Source organism: Cherax quadricarinatus, unplaced genomic scaffold, assembly GCF_038502225.1.
Source record: "Cherax quadricarinatus isolate ZL_2023a unplaced genomic scaffold, ASM3850222v1 Contig3927, whole genome shotgun sequence".
In the NCBI taxonomy this organism is placed as follows: Eukaryota; Metazoa; Arthropoda; class Malacostraca; order Decapoda; family Parastacidae; genus Cherax; species Cherax quadricarinatus.
This window is the reverse complement of record NW_027198953.1, coordinates 22215-37529: the sequence shown is the minus strand read 5'-3', so window position 1 is coordinate 37529 and position 15315 is coordinate 22215. Positions and strand designations below refer to the sequence as shown.

Genomic DNA, 15315 nt, shown 5'->3' with positions numbered 1-15315 from the left:
GTTGCTGTTTCAGCTGGCGTTCCAGTCGCTGATCCAGTTCTTTCGGCTACTAAGTCCGCCCTGACGGCTTCTGCTCCAGGAGGTAATGGAGTACACAGGTCTCCGCTATTTGCAGTGCTGACCGCTCGCACCTGCTCTGTGTCCTCAGCGTCCTACATGTCCTCCATCTCCATTCTCAACCTCACGCAGCGGCACCTTCCACATTGTGCTTAATGCAAGGCATCTAGCCCATGCTTGACCCTCACCTCCACAACCCATGCTATTGACAGCACACTTGCTTCTAGCGCCCACACCACTCCCACCAACTGCCCACTAACCCACCCCACACTCCATCTGACCCACCTGGGTTTAGCGTTTCTGAATGTAACAACCTAAAGTGATGAGTCTTGGAATTTTTTCTATAAGCATGGGTTTGTCTGCTGCATGGGTTCCAGCATTAGTTCCACCCCCATCCATGGGTTTATTTGTGCTTGTAGTGTGAGTCTGCGGGTTGTCAGACTCAGTGGGCTGCTGTAGTTGCATGGGTTGAGTCACAGCTCCTGGCCCTGCCTCTTCGCTGATGACTGTTAGATGTGTCTACTCACCTATTTGTGGTTGCATAGGTCGAATCACAGCTCTTGGCCCTGCCTCTGTGCTTATCACTTCTAGGTGTGTGTACTCATCTATTTGTGGTTGCATGGGTCGAATCACAGCTCCTGGCCCCGTCTCTTTGCAGGTTACTTGCAGGTGTGTATGTGTACTCACCTATATGTGGTTACACGAGTCGATTCACAGCTCCTGGACTGCCTCTCCATTTTCTGCTTTCTGGATTTATTTCCTTGTAACCTTGAGGGGCATGTCATACCTGTTCTTAAAACAATGTATGGATCCTGCTCCTACTACCACGACTATTACTGTTACCACTTTGTCGACGTCATTAAATTTCCTGATTACTCTCAGGCTGAAGAAATACTTCCTGACATCCTTATGGCTCACGTGTGTCTTTTACTTCCAACTGTGCCTTTGTGTACCTGTTTCCTGCCTCTCAGTCTCCCCTATCATTTCCCCCTGACTATTTTGTATGTTGTTATTGTATCTCCCCTGGCAATTGTTTATCTCCTTGCCTTAAGGTTATCTTGTGTGTGTGTGTGTGTGTGTGTGTGTGTGTGTGTGTGTGTGTGTGTGTGTGTACTCACCTCACCTAATTGTGGTTGCAGGGGTCGAGACACAGCTCCTGGCCCCGCCTCTTCACTGATCGGTACTAGGTCCTCTTTCTGCTTCTTGAGCTCTGTCATACCTCGTCTTAAAGCTATGTATGGTTCCTGCCTCCACTACATCACTTACTAGACTATTCCACTTCTTGACAACTGTGTGTGTGTGTGTGTGTGTGTGTGTGTTTTGCGTGTGTGTGTGTTTTGTGTGTGTGTGAATGTGTGTGTGTGTGTATGTGTGTATATGTGTGTGTTTTGCGTGTGTGTGTGTTTTGTGTGTGTGTGTGTGTGTGTGTGTGTGTGTGTGTGTGTGTGTTTTGCGTGTGTGTTTTGTGTGTGTGTGTGCATGTGTGTGTGTTTGTGTGTGTGTGTTGCGTGTGTGTGTTTTTGTGTGTGTGTGTGTGTGTGTGTGTGTTTGAGGCTTAAGGTCTCTTACATGTGCGTGCACACACACGCACACACACACACACACACACACACACACACACACACACACACACACACACACACACACACACACACACACACACACACGTCACAACACACATCACAACACACGTCACAACACACGTCACAACACACATCTCAACACACATCACAACACACATCACAACACACATCACAACACACATCACAACACACGTCACAACACACATCACAACACACGTCACAACACACGCCACAACACATCACAACACACGTCACAACACACAACACACACGTCACAACACATCACAACACACATTACAACACACGTCACAACACACGTCACAACACACATCACAACACACATCACAACACACATCACAACACACGTCACAACACACATCACAATACACATCACAACACACATCACAACACACATCACAACACACGTCACACATCACAACACACATCACAACACACATCACAACACACGTCACAACACACATCACAACACACATCACAAGACACATCACAACACACATCACAACACACATCACAACACACGTCACAACACACATCACAACACACATCACAAGACACATCACAACACACATCACAACACACGTCACAACACACGTCACAACACACGTCACAACACACATTACAACACACATCACAACACACGTCACAACACACGTCACAACACACATCACAACACACATCACAACACACATCACAACACACATCACAACACACATCACACACATCACAACACACATCACAACACATATCACAACACACGTCACAACACACGTCACAACACACATCACAACACACATCACAACACACACCACAACACACACCACAACACACACCACAACACACATCACAACACACACCACAACACACATCACAACACACATCACAACACACACAACACACGTCACAACACACATCACAACACACATCACAACACAACACACCACAACACACAACACACAACACAACACACACACAACACACATCACACACACATCACAACACACACAGCACAACACATCACAACACAACACAAAACACAACACACATCACAACACACATCACAACACACATCACAACACACATCACAACACACATCACAACACACGTCACAACACACATCACAACACACGTCACAACACACGTCACAACACACGTCACAACACACGTCACAACACACATCACAACACACACCACAACACACATCACAACACACATCACAACACACATCACAACACACATCACAACACACATCACAACACACATCACAACACACATCACAACACACATCACAACACACATCACAACACACATCACAACACACATCACAACACACGTCACAATACACATCACAACACACATCACAACACACGTCACAACACACATCACAACACACATCACAACACACATCACAACACACATCACAACACACATCACAACACACATCACAACACACATCACAACACACATCACAACACACAACAACACACACCACAACACACATCACAACACACAACACAACACACATCACAACACACTTCACAACACACATCACAACACACATCACAACACACACACAACACACATCACACACACACAACACACACCACAACACACATCACAACACACACACAACACACATCACAACACACATCACAACACAAAACACAACACACACCACAACACACATCACAACACACATCACAACACACAACACACACCACAACACACATCACAACACACATCACAACACACATCACAACACACATCACAACACACACATCACAACACACATCACAACACACGTCACAACACACATCACAACACACATCACAACACACACACACACACCACAACACACACACAACACACGTCACAACACACGTCACAACACGCATCACAACACACATCACAACACACGACACAACACACAACACAACACACATCACCACACACAAAACAACACACAACACAACACACACCACAACACACATCACAACACACATCACAACACACATCACAACATACCTCACAAGACACATCACAACACACATCACAACACACACACACACACACACACAAACACACACACATCACAACACACATCACAACACACGTCACAACACACGTCACAACACACATCACAACACACATCACAACACACATCACAACACACATCACAACACACATCACAACACACATCACACACATCACAACACACATCACAACACACATCACAACACACATCACAACACACATCACAACACACGTCACAACACACGTCACAACACACGTCACAACACACGTCACAACACACATCACAACACACATCACAACACACATCACAACACACATCACAACACACATCACAACACACATCACACACATCACAACACACATCACAACACACATCACAACACACACCACAACAATCACAACACACATCACAACACACACAACCCACACAACACACATCACAACACACATCACAACACACATCACAACACACATCACAACACACATCACAACACACATCACAACACACATCACAACACACGTCACAACACACATCACAACACACATCACAACACACATCACAACACACATCACAACACACATCACAACACACATCACAACACACATCACAACACACGTCACAACACACATCACAACACACATCACAACACACATCACAACACACATCACAACACACATCACAACACACGTCACAACACACATCACAACACACATCACAACACACGTCACAACACACATCACAACACACGTCACAACACACGTCACAACACACATCACAACACACATCACAACACATCACAACACACATCACAACACACATCACAACACACATCACAACACACATCACAACACACATCACAACACACATCACAACACACATCACAACACACATCACACACATCACAACACACATCACAACACACATCACAACACACGTCACAACACACATCACAACACACATCACAACACACATCACAACACACATCACAACACACGTCACAACACACATCACAACACACATCACAACACACATCACAACACACATCACAACACACGTCACAACACACATCACAACACACATCACAACACACATCACAACACACATCACAACACACATCACAACACACGTCACAACACACGTCACAACACACGTCACAACACACATCACAACACACATCACAACACACATCACAACAAAAACACTGCTTTACGCTCTTGGCCGGAACTTTTCTCTGGTGGCCTGGTGGTTAACGCTCTCGCTTCACACGGTGAGGGCCTGGGTTCGATTCCCAGCCAGAGTAGAAACATCGGGCGTGTTTCTTTCCACCTGTTGTCTATGTTCCCCATCAGTAAAATGGGTACCTGGGTGTTAGTCGACTGGTGTGGGTCGCATCCTGGGACACTGACTTAAGGAGGCCTGGTCACAGACCGGGCCGCGGGGGCGTTGACCCCCGGAACTCTCTCCAGGTAAACTCCAGGTAAACGTTCCAGCTCTGTGTTAAGATCTGTCATGACTACCTGGCGTATACCTGGAGTATACCTGGCATATACCTGGCATATACCTGGCGTATACCTGGCGTATACCTGGCGTATACCTGGAGTATACCTGGCGTATACCTGGCATATACCTGGAGTATACCTGTCGAATACCTGGCGTATACCTGGCGTATACCTGGAATATACCTGGCGTATACCTGGCGTATACCTGGAGTATACCTGGCGTATACCTGGCGTATACCTGGCGTATACCTGGAGTATACCTGGCGTATACCTGGAGTATACCTGGCGTATACCTGGAGTATACCTGGCGTATACCTGGCATATACCTGGAGTATACCTGTCGTATACCTGGCGTATACCTGGCGTATACCTGGAATATACCTGGCGTATACCTGGCGTATACCTGGAGTATACATGGCGTATACCTGGCGTATGCCTGGCGTATACCTGGAGTATAAATGGCATATACCTGGAGTATACCTGGCATATACCTGGCGTATACCTGGAGTATACCTGGAGTATACCTGGCGTATACCTGGCGTATACCTGGCGTATACCTGGAGTATACCTGGCGTATACCTGGCGTATACCTGGCGTATACCTGGCGTATACCTGGCGTATACCTGGAGTATACCTGGAGTATACCTGGCGTATACCTGGAGTATACCTGGCGTATACCTGGAGTATACCTGGCGTATACCTGGAGTATACCTGGCGTATACCTGGAGTATACCTGGAGTATACCTGGAGTATACCTGGCGTATACCTGGAGTATACCTGGAGTATACCTGGAGTATACCTGGCGTATACCTGGAGTATACCTGGAGTATACCTGGAGTATACCTGGCATATACCTGGAGTATACCTGGCGTATACCTGGCGTATACCTGGAGTATACCTGGAGTATACCTGGAGTATACCTGGAGTATACCTGGCGTATACCTGGAGTATACCTGGAGGGTGTTCCAGCGATCAACGCCCCCGCGGTCCTGTCTATAACCTGGCCTCGTACTGGATCAGGACTTGGCCAACCAGATTGTTGCTGTCTTGTTTAGGATGTCTAGTGTAACGTGGTTTGGTCTCAGGACTTTGACTCTTCGTCCCTCGGATCAAGTCTGAATCTCTCCCATTCCCCAGGTTTATAAGTTTGGTTTATAAGTTAGGTTTAAATAGCTTTGTAAGTTAGGGTTGGACGAACACTGTCAGTGAAAAAAATATATAATTATTTGTGTTTTTGTAGACATCCAGTTTTTAAGGTAGGCCTATTTGGCAAGTTCAGATTATTAGGCTTGACTTGGTTTTCGTCTCCTTGATTAAAATACATAAGGAAAATGGTGTGAAACAGGTTTCCTGCCATGTTCCTGGGCTGGTGTGGGTGCTGACAGTCATGTCACACCAGAGGTGACAGGTTTCCAGCTATGTTCCTGGGCTGGTGTGAGTGCTGACAGTCATGTCACACCAGAGGTGACAGGTTTCCAGCTATGTTCCTGGGCTGGTGTGAGTGCTGACAGTCATGTCACGCCAGAGGTGACAGGTTTCCAGCCATGTACCTGGGCTGGTGTGAGTGCTGACAGTCTTGTCACACCAGAGGTGACAGGTTTCCAGCCATGTACCTGGGCTGGTGTGAGTGCTGACAGTCATGTCACGCCAGAGGTGACAGGTTTCCAGCCATGTTCCTGGGCTGGTGTGAGTGCTGACAGTCATGTCACGCCAGAGGTGACAGGTTTCCAGCCATGTACCTGGGCTGGTGTGAGTGCTGACAGTCTTGTCACACCAGAGGTGACAGGTTTCCAGCCATGTTCCTGGGCTGGTGTGAGTGCTGACAGTCTTGTCACACCAGAGGTGACAGGTTTCCAGCCATGTACCTGGGCTGGTGTGAGTGCTGACAGCCTTTTCACACCAGAGGTGACAGGTTGACAGCCTTGTCACACCAGAGGTGACAGAGGTGCCCTCTGGTCTACAGCGTTGCTGCTTGCCTAGTTACGTTTGTATTGGTTCTAATGTTCATATGTATGGTCAGCCAGGCTGTTATCGCTGGCAGCTTGCAAGACTAGCAGAGAACCCTCACTGAAGCTTCAGTTACAGCAGATAAAGCCTACATGTGTCCTGAAGGGACACATGCAGGTTTCACTTTCTGTAACTGAAGCCTTATAAATGAAGATTGTCGGGTGGTCTTGCAAGCTGCCAACAACACCAGCCTGGTTAACCACACGTAGAGACATTAGAACTAATTTCCCCCGAGCCCTAGACGCCCGTCAACACACATCACAAATGGTGAGGAAGGTAGACATAACAGTCAGATTCTCACTGTTTAAGGTCCCTTTGTCACTTTCCCATTTGCTGTCTTCACAGCAGTTATGTCTGTTAATAAGACAGCTGGTTGCAGATGCAGGAGCCAGGAGCCATGGTTCAACCCCCTGCAAGCACAATTAGACAGGTACAGCCTTGCTCGTGACCCTACAGTGGAAAAGCAGATTGCTGTGAGAAGGGAATACAGCACCTCGGTTCATTCCAGTCTTCATCTGCCATCAGTGTAAGATAATCACAGTTCGTGTGGACTGCTTAAACTCAATTGCCCTGAGTTCGATCCCCACCTGTTCTGTGGCTTGTCTAACTGTAGACTGTTATGAGGCATTATAGTGGTAGTGTGGAGGAGCTTAACCTATCAGGTTTGCCCACCTGCTAAACCTGGTCGAGTCTAAGGCCTAGCTGCGTCGGTTCAAACAGGCGTCGACCCTAGTAGGTTTAGTGCTTGATCCGACGGGGGATCACGAGGCTCAAGGCTTGGCCAGGGAGCCTGCCTATAAATGTTGCCAGGAAATATAAATACAGTGGACCCCCGGTTAACGATATTTTTTCACTCCAGAAGTATGTTCAGGTGCCAGTACTGACTGAATTTGTTCCTATAAGGAATATTGTGACACAGATTAGTCCATTTCAGACCCCCAAACATACACGTACAAACGCACTTACATAAATACACTTACCTAATTGGTCGCATTCGGAGGTAATCGTTATGCAGGGGTCCACTGTATATACACAAATAATGGTGTTGACACACCTATTAGGCTTAACCTGCTATGAGGCTTTGACACCCCATTATGACACTGTAACTGCTACAAGACTGCGACCTCTCACAACGCTGAAACAACCTGCTACAGTTTTTTTAAAACGCTGCTCTGAGGCTTGATCCAGCTACTAGGAGGCCTAAAGCCTAGTTAACCAGCCCAACCTTCCCTACAACTACTGTAGTTATTGTATTCTTCCTTATGATTGTATTTATCATTACATTATACTTTATTGACAATGTATTAGTTTAATCAGTAAATTTAAGATTTTTTTTTATATATATGGTTTTGATATGTATTTTTTATTTGTAATTTGGTTTTATAAATTGTTTCAACCAATTTATGGTAATTTTTACCTAATTTATGTTAAGTTTTTCTAGTTTAATTTTCTAACTTGTGTCTATGGTTAAATAATTTGATTTCAGTTTTGATAATTTGTATTTTGAGTTTTTAATTATATTTCTGTAGTAAAATTCTCTTCCTATACATTAACCCGTAAACGGTCCAGACGTATATATACGTTTTTTCAACATTTGAAACTATGTAAAAAAAGTAGATCTTCTTTTGTTTTTTTACATTTGAAAATGTATAAAAAAACTTTGATCTATTTTTTTTTGTTATATTTGAAAATATGTAAAAAAAAAAAAACGTAGATCTACAGTGGACCCCCGGTTAACGATATTTTTTCACTCCAGAAGTATGTTCAGGTGCCAGTACTGACCGAATTTGTTCCCATAAGGAATATTGTGAAGTAGATTAGTCCATTTCAGACCCCCAAACATACATGTACAAACGCACTTACATAAATACACTTACATAATTGGTCGCATTCGGAGGTGATCGTTATGCGGGGGTCCACTGTACTTTTGTAGCGCTACACATGTGAACGTAGATCTGCTTGGACCGTTTACGGGTTAAGAATTAGTCCATGTAGACTAACTGTGTGTGTGTTGCAGGGAATCATATACAGTGGTACCTCTGGATACGAATTTTTTTCGTTCCAGAAGTCTGTTCCAGTTCAGATACCGAATGAATTTGTTCCCATAAGGAATAATGTAAATCACATTAATCTGTTTCAGACCCCCTAAAATACACTTATATAAATGCACTTACATAATTGTTCAAGTTTTTAAGGTGTTCGTATCCCGAGGTACAACTGTATACTTTTAGCCTCTTAATCCTTCTACTGTCCAAACGTACATGTACGTTTTCCTGTGTAGCACTCCGACCTTGATTTTCTCCATAAGAAAGCATTAAAAAACGTAGATCTATGCTCGGAGTGTTACGTGAGGGAACGTAGATCTATGCTCGGAGCGCTACGTGAGCGAACATAGAACTACGCTCGGAGCGCTACGTGAGTGAATGTAGATCTATGCTCGGAGCGCTACGTGAGCGGATGTAGATCTATGTTCAGAGTGCTACGTGAGTGAATGTAGATCTATGCTCGGAGCGCTACGTGAGCGGACGTAGATCTATGTTCAGAGCGCTACGTGAGTGAACGTAGATCTACGCTCGGAGCGCTACGTGAGTGAACATAGATCTATGCTCGGAGCGCTACGTGAGCGAACGTAGATCTACGCTCGGAGCGCTACGTGAGCGAACATAGATCTACGCTCGGAGCGCTACGTGAGGGAACATAGATCTACGTTTGGACAGTTTAAGGGTCAATACATACATTACAGTGCAAAACAACCACTGTAAAAAACAGTGAACTTCTGAATGCTTTCGTGATCTCTCACATTATCATGGAACTGTTCTGCGATTATGTGAGAAATCACGAAAGCGCTTGGAATTTCCCTTTTTTCACAGTGGTTGTTTTGTATATTGTGATATCACCTGTTTATTGTGATCTACTGCATACCTTACAGTGCTATGCATTTAAAAATTCTTAGTAATTTCTCACATTGAAATAACAAAATGTTGATTAGCATCAAATTTTCTATCCCCTTGAAATGGTACAACTTTACATTCCCATATTTATGAGTTAGCATGGATATCAGTCACATTTTCTATTCTCTACATCTCCACTTAATGAATATAGATTTTAAACCCTTAAGAAAATAGTCATGAGGGAGGAACGTGGTGTTAGAGTGGTGAAGCGAAGAATTTGACCAATTGGATAAATAATTCTAATATACTTTGTGTGACGCTTGATGTCTTGTGGTCATGTTTACACTTCACATGTGGTTAAGTAACTTGTTCTCATTAAGAAGTCACAATATATAGCCAGATACTGTATAGATATAGCCAAATACCATCAGGATATAGCTAGATACTGATAGGATGTTGTCAGATACCAGCTGGATATAGCTTGTATCTGGCTGTATCATGTTGGTATATGTCTATATTGAGCTGTTATCTGGTTATAACCTGGCTATATCTGGCTATATCACGACAGTATCTGTACCACGACTGGAGCAATTCACACATAGGAGAGAGAGATGCCGACAACGACATTGCACAACTTGCACCATTGACAAGTCACATGGCGTTGTAAGTTCCTCTCTCCTGTGTGCAGGATATTTGTGTCTTGTTCTCCTAACACTAACCTGGATTTGTTTACCTATTTAAACTAGTTTGCGGCTATAACTTTAATGTCATCCAAATTTAACCAGTTACATCTAGCATACGTGAAATAATGAGAGATTGTTCAAAGCACGGAAAACGAGGAGCCGTTTTCTGCAATAAGCACTGGTTAAAAATCCTGTCATTCACAATTTATCTGTTGGTTATATTGTCTTCAGCCAATAAAGAATGATGTTTGCTTAGAAGTTGAACACACACATTATATACAGTGGACCCCCGGTTAACGATATTTTTTCACTCCAGAAGTATGTTCAGGTGCCAGTACTGACCGAATTTGTTCCCATAAGAAATATTGTGAAGTAGATTAGTCCATTTCAGACCCCCAAACATACACGTACAAACGCACTTACATAAATACACTTACATAATTGGTCACATTCGGAGGTAATCGTTATGCGGGGGTCCACTGTATACAGTAGTTGTCCCCTTGTATCTGCGGGGTTACGTTCCAAACCTATCGTGGATGCCGAAAACTGTGGATAGTAGCGTACCCTGTATATAAGTTGGTTTCTTTTGTTTACATACACACCTATGATAAAGTTTAATTAATAAATTACACACAATAAATGAAGAATTATCACTTTTTCACTGATGGGAAGCAGTTTATGGCTTCTCTTAGGCTTTGAAGATCTGCCACCATAACTACTTTTGCACTTTGGTTCCGTTAAGCAAAATTGAAGGTTATTTTCAAGCCGAAGTAAACCATAGATAACAGAAACTGCAGATACATTGATTTAGATGTATACTTAACTAACCTGAAATATTTTAATAATTCCTCAACCTTACTTTTTGAAAATCTGGCAAATTCCTGAAATTATTCATTACCAAAAAAACTTACATAATTTTCTTTGCATTCTGTTATAGTGTATTTTAATTTATATTTATTTACAGTCCCTGATAACTTTATCACCTCAGAAAATGTGTCAAACTCTGTGTTATTGTTTTGTTTTAGTGTTGACGCTGCACCCTGGTGGAATAAAGACGCAGTCGAGGTTACGAAACAGTTGTTCTATCTCATAGTGCCGGAAAAACTCTGAAAATTTTGGAAAAGATATTTGAAAAGTGATTTTTTTTGGGGGGGTATAAGGGGGTGTGTGCCCAGTGACACCTGCAGGGAGGCAGACACTGTCACTGTGGACACTGTCACTGTGGACACTGTCACTGTCACTGCGGAAACCACAGAATGATAGACTTGGGGAAGGGATTATTCCCCCCTACGTGAGGTGATGTGAAGTATGTGAAATACGTGGCAGAGCCAGACTATTTTCCAAACAATCTTCAATCTTGAAAAAAAACAACTTATCACGTGTAAAACCTTGATAACGCCCCATTATAAAGCCTCGCTCTGCTACGCATGTCAACTCAACAATGTATTTTTATTCTCTAATTTTGTAAATGCATTTACAGAGCTTGCTCTCTCTCTTAGCTGCCCAATACTCCCTCTTAGCTTCACTGCAACAAGCTCTACCAGTAGTGATAGCCTAAGCTATCTCCAGCATTACTTACATTATAGTTATAGCCTATATTTTTGGTAACTATACCAACACAACTTTCTGTCAACATGTTTATAGGTGACCAAAGTGTTGTCCTGTTGAGGTGAATATTATCACTGGCAGTTGTGCCCAAATGAGTTTTTTCAAGGAGTATGAGGGTTAGATAGTGTGTGTGTTCATGGTGCTTGCTGACTGGCCTCTGACAGTAGTTGGGAGATACTGACTGATCTCTGACAGTAGTTGGGAGATACTGACTGATCTCTGACAGTAGTTGGGAGATACTGACTGATCTCTGACAGTAGTTGGGAGATACTGACTGATCTCTGACAGTAGTTGGGAGATACTGACTGATCTCTGACAGTAGTTGGGAGATACTGACTGATCTCTGACAGTAGCTGGGAGATACTGACTGACCTCTGACAGTAGTTGGGAGATACTGACTGATCTCTGACAGTAGTTGGGAGATACTGACTGATCTCTGACAGTAGTTGGGAGATACTGACTGATCTCTGACAGTAGTTGGGAGATACTGACTGATCTCTGACAGTAGTTGGGAGATACTGACTGATCTCTGACAGTAGTTGGGAGATACTGACTGACCTCTGACAGTAGCTGGGAGATACTGACTGACCTCTGACAGTAGCTGGGAGATACTGACTGCCCTCTGACAGTAGCTGGGAGATACTGACCTCTGACAGTAGTTGGGAGATGTTTGTACAAGGAAGGTCTCTGACTTATGCAAGCTATGATTTACACGTATCTGTACTTACAAACACCCTAAGTTATGCACGTCTACACTTACACCATGCGTTACCACACTTACAAACATGCCATGATTTATGCGCATCTTTATTTACAAACACAATGATTTACACCCCCCCCTACATTTACAGACAATGATTTACATCCCCCCCCACACTTACAAACACCACAATTTACACACATCCACACAAACACCGTGATTTACACACATCCACACAAACACCATGATTTACACACATCCACACAAACACCGTGATTTACACACATCCACACAAACACCGTGATTTACACACATCCACACAAACACCGTGATTTACACACATCCACACAAACACCGTGATTTACACACATCCACACAAACACCGTGATTTACACACATCCACACAAACACCGTGATTTACACACATCCACACAAACACCTCGTTTGTAAGTTGGGTGCATTTTTTTTTTCATTTAAATTAATATTGTGGATTTTTAGTCGTTGTGGAAACTAGGAATGTAGTCTTAACTAGGACTGTAGTTTTAACTAGGAATGTAGTCTTAACTAGGACTGTAGTTTTAACTAGGAATGTAGTCTTAACTAGGACTGTAGTTTTAACTAGGAATGTAGTCTTAACTAGGACTGTAGTTTTAACTAGGAATGTAGTCTTAACTAGGACTGTAGTTTTAACTAGGAATGTAGTCTTAACTAGGACTGTAGTTTTAACTAGGAATGTAGTCTTAACTAGGACTGTAGTTTTAACTAGGAATGTAGTCTTAACTAGGACTGTAGTTTTAACTAGGAATGTAGTCTTAACTAGGACTGTAGTTTTAACTAGGAATGTAGTCTTAACTAGGACTGTAGTTTTAACTAGGAATGTAGTTTTAACTAGGAATGTAGTTTTAACTAGGAATGTAGTCTTAACTAGGAATGTAGTTTTAACTAGGAATGTAGTCTTAACTAGGAATGTAGTTTTAACTAGGAATGTAGTCTTAACTAGGACTGTAGTTTTAACTAGGAATGTAGTCTTAACTAGGACTGTAGTTTTAACTAGGAATGTAGTCTTAACTAGGACTGTAGTAGTAGTGCAGTTGTATGGATGTGATACAAACCTTAATAACTGCAGTATTGACGTGATTAAAGTCATAATAGAGGTTAATAGGCATTAAACAGTGCTTTATCAAGTCTTAACATGTGTTTGAGTTATATAGACTAGTGTTGATGATTCACATGTACACATTAATATTATAAACATTATCTCTTAGTCCACAGCAGGATTCGAACCTGCAAACTTGGCATCAAGAGTACTCGGTACTTTATCCACACAGCCAGACTCGGCAGTGTGGAGTTTGCAGGTTCGAATCCTGCTGTGAACTGAGAGATAATGTTTGTAAATAATTAAACGGTCCAAACAGATCGACGTTCAAATTCGTAGCTACAGAAATAGATCTATTTTTTTTTACATATTTTCAAATATAACAAAAAAAAATGTAGATAAAAGTTTTTTACACGTTTTCAAATGTAAAAAAAAAAAAGATCTATGTTGTTTTACATACTTTAAGATGTTGAAAAAAACGTATATATACGTTTGGACCGTTTAAGGGTTAATGTTACTATGTTGGTGCACTCTGTATGTGAATAGTGTAGCCTAGCAACCTCACGCATTAAAAAACACATGGCCTATGATTTAGTCCAAGATTCTGTAGTTTACAACACAGGAAAACGCAATCCAAGCGAGAAGCATCGCATGCTGGTGTGAGAGTAAGTCCCATGAACATACTGTAACTATCAGCTGTTCACTCTGCGAGTGGGGGTGCGGGGGCCTCGCTAACATGTTGTCCCCTCAATTTAAGCTCTCAATCTGAAAAAACTTAAATGCATAAGCTCTCTATTAAGCTTCTCCACACAGCATGAATATTTTGCAAATGCATTTGAAAAAGCACATCCAGGAATCAAATTGGACTTAAAAGGCCTATCCACTTGCTATTCCATCTTTGATGTGACTTTTTCAATCACATTTCCCAGAAGTCGTACTGTATAGAGAAGCTCTATAAGAGAGCTGACTGCAGAAAGTAGCAATTAACTTTCTCATGTACGATCTCACCTTCGTAAAACAGTAGCAAAAAATTCCTAGCAAGGATATGTTTGTTAATTACTAGTGATAGGTTAGTCTAGACTTATATAATATTGTGGTGTTAACCCAGTGTTATATAATGTGTTAACCCAGTGTTATA

At 42.7% G+C, this 15315-nt stretch overlaps 1 long non-coding RNA gene across 1 annotated transcript; it reads left to right on the top strand.

The window, feature by feature from the left end:
- On the top strand, positions 1-13521 carry LOC138852096 (uncharacterized). The gene is made up of 2 exons (XR_011391565.1): positions 1-82; positions 11799-13521. It is a non-coding gene; the product is annotated as an uncharacterized lncRNA (long non-coding RNA).
- The last annotated feature ends 1794 nt before the right edge of the window (positions 13522-15315 follow it).